Below are 17750 nucleotides of genomic sequence, written 5' to 3' on the forward strand. Positions count from 1 at the left end.
AGCAGGGGACCCCAGGGAAGGCTGCGGGGCCGCCCACGAGGGCAGCAGGCTGGTCCCCCGGGCCCAGAGCCCCCAGGAACCCTTCACCCAGCGCCGCAGCTGCGGCTCCGCGGGGGCGCCGGCTGCATCACGCTTGGGGCGGCGGGCGGCTCCGCCGGCGCTCCCCGGATCACGTGGCGCCGGCGGGGCGGGGCAGGGGCTGGGGAGCGCTGAATAATTGAGGCGCTGCGGCGCCCGGCCTCCCGCTCCCTCCTGGCCGGTGAGAGGCAGACAGGAGCTGCCGGTGCGGTAGGTGGGCCCCCCGCCCGCGGGAGTGAGGAGCAGCTAACGTCCCTCTCCAGCCGCCTGCAGCCTCCTCCACCCCGGGCGGCGCTGTGCAAGCCCGGCCCTCTCCCCGCCTCTCCCCTGGATCCCCCCCCCCCGCCCCGCCCCGCCCCGCTGGTTGCGAGGGCAGCAGGAGCTCGGAGCTGCAAACCTGCCGTTCCCAGCCGCCCCCCCGCTCCAGCCGAGCTCATCCTCGGGCTCCTTGAGCTGCGGGTGCTGCAAACCCCCCCGCAGCCCCAGCCGGGCTCAGCTCCCGCATCCTCCTCCGGAGACAGCCCGGAGCTGCCAGCCCGCCCCGCGCCAGCTGGGCTGAGTCGAGCTCCTGCGTCCTCCTCCAGTGGGTGAGTGCTGCTGAGCCCCCTGGGTACCCACCGCACGGCTCCTGGCCTGCTCTCCTCGGGGTCCCACCTCTCCTCCCCTCGGCCCGGCTGCCCGTCAGCGTTGCCTGGGATTCGGATTATGCTGGCAGGGAGAGGTGGGGGGAACAGGGGATGGAAGGAGCCGGACCGACCTGCCCGTTCTCCTGGGTGGAGGGGGAAGTACGGGGGATGGGGCATCACTCCTGATGCTTTGGTAGCTAGGGGTTGTCCCTTTCACCCTCCATAGGAGGCTCAGAGGTTGCCCACGTCCCTGGAGGGGAGGGGGCGCCCATTAGTGCTGTGGTGTTTGGGGGTCCCCTCTCTTTATGCTGGTTCCTCCCCGCCCATGGGAAGTTGAGGGACAGCCTGATCCTAGGAGGAGGAGCCATTCACAAATGGAGTTTTTTGTGTGTGTGTGGGGGGGGTTGTTTTTGTGTGTGTCTAGGTGTGTATGGGGGGTTCAGGGTGCTGTCTGGGCTCTTTCCCCCTCCTCTTCTGCCCCCACCTGGGTGCTCATTGGCGTGGGAGGGAACAGGGTCAGTGTGTTTGGAAGTGAAGGTACCCCCCTCGCCTCTCCTGCCCCGGTAAGCGCTGCCCTAGATACTGCCACATACTAAAGGGATGCCGAGGCCTTGCACCCCTGGCTCAGAGCAGCATCACTGTTGGATAAGAAGCAGACAGCCAGGGCTTTGGATATAGGCTTCCCTACTGCTGGGAAATGAGAATCCAGCACAAGCTGAGAAATAATTCACCTGGGATAGTGTTTTCCTGGCCTCCCATTCACCGGCGTAGCTTTTCCTAGCCTTGGCCAGAACACTAAAGAAGGGAAGGTGCTGCCTTGGTACCTACTCCTGTTACAAGCTAGGAGGAAACAAAAATGAGGAAAACCAAACTGACTTCTTAATGACCTAGCCAGACTGATTAAAGAGGAGAAATGTGTATTTTTAAAAGTGCTAGTAGCCTGTACTGTAAAGGGGAGTAGAGGACATGATGGGTTTAAGGCTGATGAGCTCAGGATTAATAGGAAACAGAGAGTAAGAGAGCACAAAGTGAAAGGATAAACACAGACTGATCTGAATTAAATAATATGTACCCAGGAAAAGCTTTCCTCTTACAAGTTCTGAGAGAGAGAGAGAGCACGCTCACAGGGGACTAGTGGGACCAAAGGGAGTGGGGGATATAAAAGGTGCAAATCGGGTGAGGGGAAGAGAAAATGTAAGGAAGGAAATTAAGTGAGTGAGTAGCTGGTTGCAGATATCTGGCAGGATCAGTGTGATCTCTTTTGCCATCAGACAGGTCTCTACTGGAGAAAGGAACTGGACGTCATCATCACATTAGGTGTTGTTGACGAAACACAGAACCTTAGCCAAAGGGGCTAATTTTTCTTGTTGTGAAAGTGATTCATCCATTTCTTTAAGAGATGTTTTTTGTTGATGGATTTGACTCTATTCACATCCTAGCTGTGAGTTCTCTGTCTATTTATGGGTATGTAAAATGGGAATATAATATTTATTTACCTACATTGGAGCAGTGTTATGAAGATTAGTTGATGTCTGCACAGCACTTTGAAGAGGGAAAAGGGCTATCGAAGGGCTAAGTATTATTAACAAACCCCAATGACTGGAAAAACCCAGGAGTTCTATATAGTAATATAGGAGGCAGCATGGGTGCTGTTCAAGGTGCTGAAATCTCCATTCCTGGATCAGCAAAAGGATCAACTAGATAGTGACAATGCAAGTATTAAAAAACACCTTGCATTAAACAACATTATGACTGAAGCTGGAAAAAAAATCAAGGCATTAAACATTATGACTATCACATACTACCCTTGACCTATGGTTGCAAAACCCATTGACATCACTCAGAGAAGGATATTTTCCCAAATTTAGGGCTTGACACCCTCCCATCAATTTGCATAACTCCCATTGACTTTAAGAGTTATAAGAGGGTCACATTCAAGCCTGGGGTAATTCCATGATTCCATATTATTTAGTACTTATTACCACTTTTCAGATGGAATTTTCAAAAGCACTTAAGCCACTGCTCATAAGTCACTTAGGGCTTGTCTATATGGTGGAGTAATATGCTCTACGGGGGTGTCATTTCTAAAGCACACTAACATGTTGCACATTAATTGGTACATAAAGACCCTTGTTGCACTTTAAAGTAGTACTGCTTGAAACAGCACTATGTTAAAGTGCACTAGGGAACCTTTAGCACACCCTAGCAGGGTCTACATGGCCCAATTAATGTGCAGCACATTAGTGCCCTTTAGAAATCACACCCCCGTAGACCACATTACATCACTGTGTAGACAAGCCCTTAGGCACTTTTGAATATCCAACCATCTTTAGGCTGCTTTACAAGCAATGGGCCACATTCCCCTGCGATTTACATTGCCTGCTAAATGTCAGTTTACATACCATGACTTAGTGCATCCCCATTGAGGCTGTGTCAGCAGGACTCCTGCAGTAAGAATTAAAGTTGCTCCCCCAGTAGGATTAAAAGTTGCTCCCCAAATCCTGCAGAAACTCTAAGAAGGGCAAATGGGAATAGCCCCAGCTGTCTTCCCTAGGGATGCATCCCTCCCTCTGACACACATTAACTGCATTAATCTGGCCCATTAATTAATTAATCCTCTCAATATCCCTCAACAGTACACAAGTACATTTTACCATGGCAGGATATTTGTTCAGTGGGCCAAAATTTGTCATTTGACACTATAAGTTGGGTTGATAAAGATGTGATAAATGCCTTACAAAAGTCTAAATATGACTTAGTACTGCAGGAATGCCTGATTAAAAAAATTAGCATTATCAATATCAGCAAAGCATACCTTAAATGGACTAAGATCTGGCTGACAGGTTTCAAAAAGTAGATGTAAATTTGGAATCACTGAATGTTGGTGTTTCTAGTGGGATTCCACAGGGATCAATACTCGACCCAACACTACTCAACATTTCATCAATAATGTGGAAAACAATGTAAAAATCACACTTATAAAGTATGTGGATGACACAAAGATTGTCAGAGCAGTAAATAATAATGAGACTGATACAGGAATAGTGTATCCACTTCTGGTGCCCACATTTTCAAAAGGATGTTGAAAAATTGGAGAGGGTGCAGAAAAGAATTTTAAAAAATGATTCAAGGGCTGGAGAAAATGCCTTGCAGTGAGAGAGAGACTTAAAGAGCTCAATCTGTTTAGTTTATCAAAAAGAAGATGGAGAGGTGACTTTGTTACAATGTATAAATATCTTCACTGAGAGAAAATACTGTAGAAAATAATCTAGCAGAGAATGGCAGAACAAGAACCAATGGCAGGAAGCTGCAGCCAGACAAAGTCAAATTAGAAATAAGGTGTAAATTTTTATCAGTGAGGGTGATTAACCAGTGGAACAAACTACAAAGGAAAGAGGTCGATTATCCATCTTTGATGTCTTCATATCATGACGTCTTGATGTCTTTCTGGGAGTTATGCTTTAGTCAAACACGAGTTATTGGGGTCAATACACAGGTAAGTGGGTGAAATGTAAAGGCCTATGAGATACAGATGATCTAATGGTCCTTTCTGGGCTTAAACTTGATGAATCAGGCCCCAGGGTAAAAATCCCCACTGTGCGCGCGCACACCGTTCCTAGTGGGAGCTTCAGCACATACTCTGAGGGGAGAATGAATGAGAAGCCACCTCAACTTTGAGTACCTTACTTTTCCCCTCAGACTGCCTCAAAACTTTAACTTTGCCTAAAAGGAACTTTTCTTTGTATGCATCAAAAACAACAACAAAAAACACTTACATGCCTCTTGGGCGAACACACATTTTAAACTGATCTAAATAACTTTAGGCTCATCTGACCAATGTGCAAATTCATCCCTTGTGCAGCTTCATTGACTTCAGTGCAGCAGGGAAGAATTTGTTGTAAAGGTATATACACAAGCTTATGTTCCTTTTTTAAAAGAGTTTATTTTGGACACCGTAGATCATAGTGGCTCATATTCTAGTGTGTAAATCCTGCTCACATTTCAGACTACTGACCCAAGAAACTTCTTCCTTCTTTGGATACAAAACAGTGCATTTTCTTAATCCAGAGGTTGCACATGCCAGATAAAGGGCATGATCCTGCTCCCTTTGAGGACAATGGGAGTTTGGTAGTGATTTCAATGAGAGCAGGGCCAGGCCTAAATGGCCAAATTCATTGCTCCTTGTAAACTGGTGCAGCTCCTCTGAAGTTAGTGGGTTGGCAAAGGGTCACATAGTGTTGAATGTAGCCCTAGGGCTCCAGGCTAAAAATCCTTATGACATTTTAATGAAAATAGTTGATAAATGAACTAACTCAGACCCTCCCAGCCCCAGCCCTGAAATACCTGAACACATCTGTCCATTGTAAAACTAAAACTACCTGGAAATTTTCTGTTTAAATTATTAAATATTTTCTTTAGTAATAAGAATGCTAACAAGAATCAAGCATTTCTCATTTGGGCGAGGTGGTAGGATTCCTCCAGCTAAAAGAGTAATTTTTGTGTTTTTTCAGACTTGGTTAAAGAAATTAACTCCCATACTGGATCCATCACTGTAAAGTTTAAGGCTCTATGTAGGCCTGAACGTACAATCCTTTTGTGAGTAAAGCTCTCTTTGTGGGAGCTAAGGACATGCAAAGGTGCAAAATCAAAAATTATGGCAATTTTTTGGCTAATTTCTGAAAATAAGATTTATAATGGAAAGCCTCACAGAATCCAAATGGTGGTAGACCAGATACTCATCTTAATTACCACAATGTAAACTCGGAGCAACTCCCATGAAATAATTGGAGCTACTCCTGGTATAAATGAGAGCAGATTCTGACCTAGTGGCACAAACAGAAGAGATTCATAAAATATTATTCACTCAAGCCGCAAGATACTGCGGAGTTATGAACGTTAATTGAGAACAATGTTGCTAGCATTCAGTAAATGTTTTCATGACATGTGGTTCCTGCATCTCACCATTAACCATATTGCCCAGAGTTGAGGTTATTGACCGAGATCTCAACACAGGCTGTGGGCCCTACTAACGCTGACACTTCTTCTCTATTCTGTATTGGTTAGACTGGAATGTTGTTACTAGACCATTGTTCTTCCCTGCAATAAAACCATCAAAGTGAAGCCCAGGCATTTATAGAAAATAAAAACAGTGAGATGGAGCCATGTAGGAGACCTACATTCAGCCACGTGATTCTATTGTTTTATTGTCATTCTGCATTACTTTTATATCAATAATTTACTGAAAGACATAATACCATAAATTAACTCTACCTGGCAGGTGAACAAAAGAACAGCTTTTACAGTACTGTTTTTCAAACAGTGCATTCTAATTCATGAGCCTTTCTAAAATTACAGGGCCAGGTAGTTTGTTCCTAGCAGGGAAGTAGCTTATTGCTGAATAAAATAGTTATTGGTATTATGTTACAGGCATGTAGGGAGGATTTAGTTGCTGAATCTTTTAGGCAGGTGTTTTTCAAAATGAGTAACTGACCCACAAATAAGCTCAGTAGAGCAGAGCAGGTATATGGAGCTCCAAGACTGTGAATCTTTAAGGAGACATCACTGATATTAAAATGCAAAGATAGCTCTGTGGCATTCTGAATTTGAATAAAATATTAAATTGAAAGCAAGGCTAAATCCTCCTGTCCTTAATGGAGGCAAAACTTCCACTAGATTCAAAAAGACTGTTGCCAGAGTAAAGGCTGCAGAATGATCCCTATGTCTATTACATTTGCTCAGGAAGTGAGTAATGGGATATAAAAAACTTCTTATTTCTAGGTTACCAGTTTGAATACAGCCTGTGCTGGCAGTAACTGCAATGTGTTGCCATGTTTAGTGGCCAATATGAAACAAATTGGCAGTCCCAGTCCTGTTCCCAGGCCCATATCACCACCCCTTAGGCACTAATCAGCAGACTTGCTGGCTAGGGTTTGGATCATGGTTCAGCACAGCTCTTAAGACTCTGCTTAGCTTTAAGCATGTGCTTCAGACCATTCCTATTTAGGGAATCATTTAAGCATGTGCTTAAGTTCCACAGACTTCAATAGTACTTTTGCATATGGTTAAATTTAAGTATATGCTTATGTGCTTTGTTGAATTGGTATGGCTGATAGTAATAATAGTAATAATAGTATGGAGAACAGCCAGCCATCTCATGTCTAGAAGACGTCCCTCCAAATCAGAGATGGAGCTCGCTATTCTGGCAGGAAAGCAAGCCTGCACTGTTGCTGTCTGTCCTCAACCTCTTTACATGGATAAAGAGGGCTTTAGTGTTAGGCTCTCCACACTATTTAAACAGAGCAGTGAGGCTCTGTAATGGAAGCTGTGAGCAGATCGACTCTGTGTGCTGTGTGTGTGTATCTGAATCCCAGAGTAGCTAGTTCAGAGTGCAACACTGGCCATGGAATTTGCAGAGCCAGTGACCCTAACACCCAGCACAAGTGCTGCAGAGAGGTTCCAGCTATGACTCCAACCCACTGGCTGTAGCAGCTGCTGTGTGAAGGTTGAGACTATGCTACAGTGCCAGGTTGGGGGGAGGGGATTTTACCTCCACCACCCCCAAACTCACATGCAAGGAGCTCAGCTATTCTTGCTTTATGCGAGTGAAGTGAATTCCACCCTTCACGAACGGCACAAAATCCCAAACAGGGCAACAGTTTCCTGGAAACTGAGCAAAGCTTTCAAAAAGCAGCCTCCGTTTGTGCAAAAGAATAAGACAAGCAAAGAAAAACCCCAAACAATAATATTTGCACAGTCCAAAAAGAGAAGCAATAAAGTCTCCTAGCAAGCCAGAGCCAAGTACACAAGTTCCCACAAGGACCGCGTCTTAGGGCTTGTCTACAAGGGGAAGTTATTCCAAAATAAGCTAGGGTGTGAATTTAAAGCACAGTTCTGGAATGGTTCCCCATGTGGACACATCTACTGTTACTTTGTAATGACTGCGATAGCTATTATGGGCAACTTCCCCATGTGGACAAGCCCTTATATTTGACCCTCTGCCTCTGGTCCAGAGTCAGCTCATTACTATGGGATGGGATTGAGATATTGGAGATAATTCAGCTGTCATACGGTACTATGGACTTCAGCTCCCTCAAAACTTCACTGAGATGCCAATATCCTTAAAATTGCATGGAGAGCTATGACGGATTAAAACTACCTGCTGCACACAAGGCTGACAATGGTTCCAATAGGTGCAAATAAGCAATGTATACTTCCTATAAGAAGATCTGCCTGCCTCCAGAAGAAAACAACTACACCTACAGTTCCTGCTGACTTGCCATGACTAGTGTTGTGACATCCTTTTGCAGTGGCCGTTCATATACTCATGTCCAGTGCTGCCAGCCCAGTGCCAATCTCGGATGAAAAATGGCATATCAGGGCCAACAGCCATGACCTTGCAGAATAGCAGAAATAGAGACAGGGATAGAGACAGGCTTGCTTTTTCTTGTATGAAATGCATAACCATCGGCAATATAGCATGTATTATATGATTGCATTGGAGAAATGAATAGGCTATACATGAAAAAGTGCATTTTCATATTACGTTTTCAGGAATTTCCTTTTTTCAGCCATCTCTTGCATTAATTAGTTGATTAGCAAAAGCATGGAAATAGGGCCGCAAGGCATAATCAATTACAGTGGTATAACTGATGAATCAACCCCCACCCCTGCACAAAAAAAGACTAATGTATTTGAAAACTGAAAGAACAGAATCAATGATAGAGTCAGAGGGAAGCAAAAGGCCCACTCAGGACACTGACAGTTTGTGTGGCAGACAGGCCTTCTCAAGCACAAAAGTTGCCCTAGGTAAACGCTGCTAAGATAAAGGAAAATGGCATTTTCCCCTTTCACTAATTGCAGATAACTCCTGAATACAGGGAGCAGGTTTACATGTGCTTTTTCCACATATCACCATTGTGGGGTTATTCAGGATGGAATAATGCACAACAGATCAACCTTTCCTTTGAATAATTCTGCCCGTCTCCAGCATTCTTGATCTTCTAGAGCTTGTATTCCCCAGAAGGCCACAGATACACAATGTTGCCAACCCCAGTTGTTCAAAAATTGAGTCAGGACCCCCAAATCATGAGATTGGCTTTAAAATAAAGGCGCTTTTTAAAGATAATATATATGGGGTTCTTTTTATTTGCCTTCTGGGTTGAGCCTTTTGGATGCAGGTGAGTCACATTTTCAAGCTTCTCCTCACAACCACAAGAACTAAACACTCACTTTTTAAAAAACAGAAAGCTGAGATTTTTCACGTAATCACATGACTCCAGGAGCTGGGGCTTTAAGAAACAGACCAAATATTTCAAGGCTCCAATCACAAGAGTTGGCAACACTGGGTATTTTGTATTATATCAGGCCATAACTGCGGGCTTTAATTTCAATAAAGCTACTCAAAGAGTGAGGTCAGCATGAGAAAGGGGTGGGAGGAGGAGGAAGACTGGTCGTATTGATCAGATTCTAAGAGGTGCTGTGCACTTGCAAATCTCATTCATTTCAATGGGAATTGTAGGTATTTGGTCCCTCTTGATATCAGGCCTGTGTTTTAAATGCTGATCGTTACTTTTCTTGTTTGGAAGGTGGAATGTCAGTGTCACGCCAGTTCTTTCCCGAACAAGATAAACTATGTTGTTGCCACTGAAATTCACGACTTCCAGGAAAGAAATAAGCTGTCATTATGATGTATCAGCCAGCACTGCCAATACAGACTTTGTAAAAGTAAAAATCCATCCTGTTTAATTAGAGTGCTTCACACATTAATAAATAAACTTTTGTGAATTATGTCAAATGAAACAGCTCTCATGATTAGCCTCAAGTAAATTTTAATGGTTTTCATTTGAAGATGAGGAGAAAAAATGGATCTGCAAAGAAAACAAAGAGCAGCAAAGTAATTATAAAGCCTTCATGCTGCATATTGAAGGAAATGCAATTATTTTAAAAAATGAACACTTATAAGTAATTATTTCTTACTATTAAAATGATTGGATCCGTGCTACCAAATCGCAGCCTGACCACCATGGTATAGTGAGATGTGTTATATAAAATTGGCTCTCACCCAGACAATTACTAAAAGTATAACCTGACAAATAGCAAAAGGCCCACAGTTCCAAACACACAAATCTCTAGCTACTCAGCTCTAAGTAATACTAATGGCAATTGTGCCACTAAAATCACACACACGTTTAATTGAAAACAGGCTGCTTACTATGAAGATACTTCAAATGAGAAAATATTACACATTGATTTTTTTCAGATGTCTCTGCATTACCGGGTACAGAATCTCTAATACCCCAAATAGAGCTGGTGGGTTCAAAGTGTAAACCTGTCGTTTGAATCTAGCGCCTCAGAATTTGGGTGACCCACATGTGATAACTTAAAGAGATGGGATTTTCAGAGTTTAGCTGTTAGAGCCAGATTTTTAAAGGAAATCAGTTGGAATTAGGTGTCTAAATACCTTTAAAAATCTTGCCCTTAACACTTTCTGGAAATCTCACATTTAAGGATCTCACATTGGGCACCAAACTTGAGGTACTCAGAATCACTCATTATTTTGAAAATCTTGACCAGTTTGTTTAAATATCATTCTCTTTATAACCCCTAACCACAGAGAAGTATAGGGCTGCAGTATTTGACAGTTGTAAATTATAATAGTGTTTACATGTGGAATACAAATTCGCTCAAGTGCAGCAAATGAAAATTGGAAAGTATAAAAAGTTAATTATTTCCTAAATAGAATGTAGTATAAGTGGTAAAGCCTTACTGTCTTTGATCCAGTATTCAGAGGTGCTTCAACTTCCTCTGCAAACACTAGCTAATTAATCTTAACTGCACCCCTGCAAGATAATTGTCTCCATTGTACAGATGGCAAAACTGAGACTGAAAGGTTAAGTGACTTGCCTATGATCAAAGAGGGAGTCTGTATCCGAAGTAGCACTGAGAAGTTTCTCGTTCCCAATCCTAAACTCAAACCACTATTCTAGTGCTATTTATGTACGTTCATTAGCAGTACTATTATTCTTTTAAGGCTTTTATTTTGCAATCTCAGACAGCAATGACATATTAGACCTTTTTAACAAACGTGTAAATTGACTATATCACTGTATCTGCCATTCTGATTCTTTTTTGTCACTAAATATTCTGTTGCAAATTCAAATGGAATGTTTTAAGCATAGTGTATTTCTTAGAACATATTCAGTCTTAAGACAATCTTTTAAGTCTATCTTAAGTACACTATATGTGGTTCTTCACGGCTCTACACTTTTTGTTTAATCATTTATACCTGTGCAAAGTGGGTGTGAACCCTGGTGTAAAATGCAATCAAATCAGAATTTTAAACAAGCTTTCCACAGGTGTAAATGACTATACAATGTGCAGGGTAATAGAGAATCTGGTGCCTAGAGTTATATGGGATGTGGTTTACTGGGAGGTAAAGATACTGTCTGAGTGAGCATCAAAGAAATGCCTCTAAATAAATGTCAATTTATATTATTGGGCAGGTGTTGTAAGAGTTATTAGTTACTGATACTTCAGAACACATCAAGCATGTTAGGACAGAATAAAGTAGCAAATTGTCAAAGAGCCAATGGCACATTCTCCAGCTCATATATGTTAACCACAGCTGACACTTAAGAGAAAGCAGCTCAAAGAATTGGGTTTGCAGACAGAGTTGTCTGCGCAGATACCACTTTATACTAATATTCATGCCTATGATGTTCTACTCAGGACATCCAGAACTGTGAGCCACTGTGCTGCTACTCTGCCTCAATAGGAGAGTTTGGCGGGAGATTTGACTGTCAGTCAGCTCTCTGCCACCCCAGTCTGACTACCTCAGCCACAAACTCCTTGAGATTCTGCCAGTCTTTACCTTGCCTTCAAGGCAACAGTCAGTGAACCCTAGTTCCCGAGTTCCCCAGAGACATCTCTCTGTAGCGTCCCTCTCACTGGACCCTCACAGAAATTGTTACATTTGCTGCCTCCAAAGAGACAATGTACATGTTAGGTTAGCTGCAGATTCATACTTCACTTCAACAAAGCAGCACTCATACTGTTTATAATAAAACTAAGAATAAGTTTATTAATTAAGAACAGAGATTTAAGTGATACTAAGCAAGAGCAGGGAAAAAAAGACAGGTATGGTTACAAACAAATACAAAATAAAACATCTTTTCTGGTGTCTAAAGCTTAACAGATTACAATCCTGGCCTCAAGCAATTTCTCACCTATAATCAGTTCCCAGAGACTTCAGCCCACATGGTTGAATGATCCAACTTTCACTGACTCCAAGAGCTCTGGCCTCTTCTGTCAGAATGTCACAATGCCTACACTCTTTCTCACATGGTATTTTTGTTACAGCAATAATGCAGACTATTGTAAGGGACCAGTGTAGTCTGGACAATTGCTTGTGATGTGGGCAGCATCTAATTGCATGGAAGCTTAAACCAGCAATCGATGTAGGTACCTAAAGACCTTCACCACTGAGCACTTTAAGGGGAATGCCAGTTTTAACCTCGGACATTGTAATTAGTTGCCCAAATTCCCCATCCTAGTGCTCATTTTAGTACTGAGGTGTCAAACTGCTTTTTTTTTAATCTGCCTTAGTTAACCCAGCTTCCTTCAAACAGAGTGATGATTAGCCCAAGCAACTCACTGGTGGGGTGTGGTGAGAATAGTCAGTGACAGAGACAGAGCGAGAGAAGAATCTGCTAAAGTTAGCAATTCGTGCATGTTATTTTGATTACTAATGAAATACAGAACAGGTTCTGGTTCTATTTCTGGTTCTGTTGCTGACTTGCCTTGTGACTCTGGTCATGTCACTGAAACCTTCAGTGCCTCAGTTTCACCATCTGTAAATGGGGATAATACTCATCCATCTTACAGCAGCATTAACATTGGTAAATCACATAAAGGTACTGAAATGAAAGGTGCTATGGAAGCACAAAATGTTGTTAAATCCCCCAAAATTTCATTTTACTATTAACACAAAAAAAAAGTTTAGTTGATGGAGAAGAAAACTTGACTAAGCTTAAAATAAATCACTAGCTCGATTTCAACCAAAATTTGTATTTTAAAACAAACAACTCCACTCAGGCTGAGAGTTTGTGTCAAAATTCAGCCCCACATCAATGTTAAGCACTCAGGGTCAGATCCTGAAACAGGAACTGTATGGGTGGAGCCCCACACCTGCATGGAGCCCTATTGATTTCAAGGATGTGTCTTTGGGTGATAAATCCCTTAATTCAGTGGTTTTCAACCTTTTTTCATTTGTGGACCCCTAAAATATTTCAAATGGAGGTGTGGGCCCCTTTGGAAATCTTCGACATAGTCTGCAGACCCCCAAGGGACCGTGGACCATAGGTTGAAAACCACTGCCTTAATTTAACAGAGAGGTTTATAATGGAAACAATGACACAACTTTTATTGTGGTATCACAGCGAGGCACTGACATAGCAAAAAACAAACATATTAAACCCCAAATCAGAGTACACTGAAAAGGTACGTAAGAAGGGAAAATACTAACTTGACGAGATCCTTCAACAGGAGCATTCCACCTTATCTACAGTGGCTCATAACTGCTGTCTGACTCACTTAATTCTATTGTAGGCAAACTGAATTGCATTACTGACGTCATTACTTTCCCTGCTTTAGGAGATGTATTAAAATCAATAGCTTCTATTCATTCAAACCAGCCTGCATCACAATCACCAGGCTAATAATTAATAAAGAGAGGAGAGATGCCAAGCTGGTGCATTTCTTCGTGTCTGTTTCTCTTGTCTTTCATCTCAGGTCCTAGCTGTGCTAACTCAGCAAGCAGTGTGTAGTCTATTTGTAGTCTGGTTTAACGTGTCAAGCTCGCATTCCTTGTGAAGCCAATGGTCCAAACAAAAAAAAAAAAAACCCCCACCAGATAAGGCTATAAGAGACATCCATGAGAGCAAATCATTCTTCTCAAGGGAAAAATAAAGCCCTTATTAATATTTATATTATAGTAGCACCCAAAATGTGCTAGGCACCTAGACAAGCAGACAGGCACTACAATGCTAAAGGAGAGGTCTAGTCCCAAAGAGCTTACAATCTAAAGAGACAAAGGGTGGTGTAGTGTTGCAACATACGAGCAAAGTGATCAGGGTAATACTACCTCTCAGCAGTTTCATTTTTGCAATCCTGTCAGGTGCTAAGGGGCTGTCCATAAATTACATAATGCATTAGGGGTGGGGGGGTTCCTCCATTTCTTACATTTGACAAGGGGGTGGGTCTTGAAAACCACCAAAAAATGTGTTCTGTAATTTATGGGTAGTCCGTAGCCAGTGTCAACTCCCAGCTAAGCCCAGGGAGAAGGTTTGAGGTGAACTTTGTTATTTTAGTGTTAATCTCTGTTAATAAAACTAGGATCCAGGAAAAGGGCAAGGTTGAATTCAACAGACTGTGTAGGCTGTGTCTGAGAGCAGGTTGGGAAAAGCATCTGCCTTCCTCCTGTAGTCCTAAGGCAGGCAAAATGCCCATTGGCAGGAGGGAGAGTTTTTCCTATGTCAGGGGCACACCCAGAGTCTATGATTATCGACTCCGGCTAATTCCATTTCCTGTGTTCTGATGCGCCTCATGTCAGGGCTAGTGCTTTCGTAGCAACTGGGGTCCATTGTGTCTTAATGCTGGACCATCTGTTCCATCCAAACGCGGTCAGCTGCTGCTAGCACCAGAGGTCAAAATAGCCCTAAGATACAGACATGGTGTTTTGTGCAAATTCTTCAGAGCTGTCTTTCCGAGTTTTTAGATGAGTTTTGCAAACCCCTGCACATGACAAAATGGCATTTGTTTAAAACATACCATGGTGCAGCACACATCTCTCTCTGATACTAGGTAGTCTGAAGACTACAGATAATATTTGTGGCATAGCTGTCTCTCTTTAAAAAGCACTCAGTGTTTGTGGTGGTTATCTCGCTACAGTGTAGTGTAATTGGGATTTTTATAATTACTTTTGTAATAACACGATTGATTGTGCAAACCCAGGGGAAATCCAACCCGTTTTATCTTAAAGAGAGCCCCTGGTTGGCTCCCTGCTAGGATTAGTGGGGAAATTGCAGTGAGAGTTGTCATGTTTAGTTTATCGTCAGTGGGTTCCTTTTTGGTGCTTTGTTTTTGCATCCCTGATACTTTTCACTTAAAAAACAACAAAAAACGTCCTCTTAAAGCCTCTCTACTTCAGCGCCTGTTGTGACAGGAACTAACAACCTTGTCTGCACTATTTTTTCCCCCCTTAAAATCTCCCATTGTTGCAGCTCCACTGATGTTAATAACGAAGGAAGCGCTCATATGGACGGGCTGCTAGTATTTTAACCGTTGTGGTGTTTAAACCTGCTGTGGGGAGGCCTAGATGACCTGGTGCTAAAAATGCCAGTGCCTGGTCTATACTAGTGCTCCCACCAATGCCACCACTGGTGGTGTGGCACCAATTCTAGTGCAACAGTGGGAGAGTTCAAGTAAAATACCAGCAGAGACCCAGCCTTAAAGAGCTCTCATCGGTCTATTGCTATTAGCCAGCCGCAAGGCACTGAAGACTCTCACTTGCCTCATATTTACATGTCGTCTTGAGGCTCAAAGTCACACAAGAACTTTCTTTTTTCGGCACTTGTACCTGAGAAGCCGCTGTTCGAGCCACTACTGTAATGGCAGCAGATGTGGCAGGGTTAATAGGGCCAGAGAGAGACTAGCAGGTAGTTTTGCAAAGCCAGAACCAGGCAGTTTGGATCCACGTTCTACTTTCCTTGAATCACCAGCATTAAGGGAGAGGCGGGGAATTTAGATTTGAAAAACAATATAAATACAGTCCGCCTCTTGTCTTAGTAATTTAAAGACCCTGGTCCTGCAATGAGTAAGGTCCCTGCCCCATCTGGAGCGCATTGTAGGGTTGGGGCCTGAATAGTGAGCCGACCCCTGCCCCAGCCACGCTCTAGGAACACATTTATTGCCCTGCTATGTCTAAGTCCCTACGTTGCTGTTTCCCCACCTCTTGAATCACAAACAACTGGAGGATACTAATAATGAAGCTGAGCACTTACAATATATCGAGCTTTACATTAGCAGACATTCCCCCAGCAAGGGAAGCAAGTTGATTTTATTGTGACTGTTCACAGATGGAGTAGCTGACATAAAGCATGGCAGAAAGCAAGGGCTTTTCCTGGCTGAGCAGCTTGGCCTGCTCTTGCGCAGAGAAGTGGACAGGTTTTCTTTTCCGGAACAGTGTCTGTCTGCACCAGCTAGCTCAGGGCTGGAAGCCCAAGCCTCCTTCAGTGCCAGAGACGCAACGGTTTCCTAATTCGCTCCATGGTCCGCAGGCCAGCGCTCAGCACTGGGCGGGGCTATGGAGGCCAGCTCTCCCAAGTGCGGAGTATAGTCGGTTTTTTGACAGCCCCACTGGAACGAGGGAAACATACGAAGCGTGGCATTGAAACCCCAGTCATTCCCAACTGAGAGCAGGAGACAGAGAATCAAAGGTAAAAAGGGCTAGAATTCATTAGTGAACTATATCCTTCTAGTCAACTACTGAACCATCCTAAAGAATTCTATAGCAGGGATAAAAAAAAGAGTCTTATTAAAGGCAGTAGGTGATTAAAAAATTCTACAGGACGGTTATTTTCTACTACATTCTATAGAACTCCACCAGAAGAGTTATTTGAGGGTCCATTTGAACTCTCTGGGGGATATTAACACTCAGCGTTCTCCCAGAATCCGTGGGATGCCAGGGCTAACGTAGCACTTGGCCTCATCTATCCGCACTGGCTGTAGCCCCTTGTGGTTCCCCTTCTGCCCCCGCACAATGGGATTCAAATGGAGCCAGGCTACCATGTGCTCTCCCTGGCCACGACTGTTTATAAGGCCACTTGAGCCTTGTCTTCACTAGGAAGAAGGCTGGATTTTTACCACATATTAGCTGACACATGGTAAAATCCTAGTACGAACAAGGCAGTTGTAGTTTTCACATGTGTTAGCTGGTTGAGGCAAACTCCAGGCTCCCCTTGCCCTGCCCCAGTCTTTACATCAACCTATTAACACATGTTAAAACTGCAAGCTGTCTAGGATTTTACCTTGTGTTAGTTATCAGGGTGGTAAAAAGCACCCTTTTTCCTAGTTTGGACATACCCTGGGAAGAAGCCCAGAAGAAAAGAAATAGAGCCCCAGGCTTTGTTATCTTTCCTGGGAATCTCCACAGGGCCAGATGGAGAATATGCATCCCTGCCCCCAACCCTTCATCTCTGCCTCCAACCCATCCCCACCTCATCCCACAGAGCAGATCCCAGAGCACCCTCCATGGAGTTTGCAGGGGGAGAGAGTGGTAGAGGGGAAGGTGTCTTGGAGGTAACTGAGCCCCACTTCTGCACAGGATGGGGAGGAGAGATGTGCAGAGGGTCCCTTCCATTCATGGAAGCGATAGGGAGGAAAATAAACCCACCTTCCAACATTACTCAGGCAAACTCAAAATTGGCTTCAGTGTAAAAAAAATTTGAGTAAGGCCCCGATGATTTTGCCTTTTGAGGCTTTTGTTGCTGTTGAGTTTCTCTTTTTTAGATCATTCTGTACCAGTTCCTTTGAACCTGTTTGTCACACACGCTCAGACTGCCTCTTCTCCCCCCAAGCAAAATACATGGGGCCGGAAACATGGGAAGACTCCAAGTTTCAGCTCCTGGCATGGTCCTTAAAGCATCCTCTCTGGTGGGAGAGGTTTGAGGCTGCAGGTTTTGGTGGCTTCTCCACATCCCAACCCTGTGAATGTAGGCGATCTATGAGGAAGGGAAACCCCTTCCATGTTGTAACAAGAGGTCCCCATCAGGGATGGCTGCTGCCTTCTATGCTCTTTGGCATTACAGTCCCTTTCAGCAGACTGCTACCATGGGGTGGGTCCCCTTGATGCTGGGCAATACAGCTCCAGAAGGAACCCAGGGGGAGATTCTACGCTACCACCTGATTTTCATGCACAAATACTGGGGCCCTCAAAAAGAGCAGCTTCCCCTGAAATACCCCATCCCCTGAACTGTCAAGAACTCAGTC

At 43.7% G+C, this 17750-nt stretch overlaps 1 protein-coding gene across 1 annotated transcript in view; it reads left to right on the forward strand.

Moving 5' to 3' along the window:
• Window positions 1–438: 438 nt before the first annotated feature.
• SLC7A14 (solute carrier family 7 member 14) overlaps window positions 439–17750 on the forward strand; it is a 64484-nt gene continuing 47172 nt past the window's right edge. The window contains exon 1 of the mRNA XM_074963581.1: window positions 439–665. The gene's annotated coding sequence lies outside the window, so the exon portion shown is untranslated. The remainder of the gene's footprint in view (window positions 666–17750) is intronic.

This window comes from Natator depressus, chromosome 9 (assembly GCF_965152275.1).
Source record: "Natator depressus isolate rNatDep1 chromosome 9, rNatDep2.hap1, whole genome shotgun sequence".
Classification (NCBI taxonomy): Eukaryota; Metazoa; Chordata; order Testudines; family Cheloniidae; genus Natator; species Natator depressus.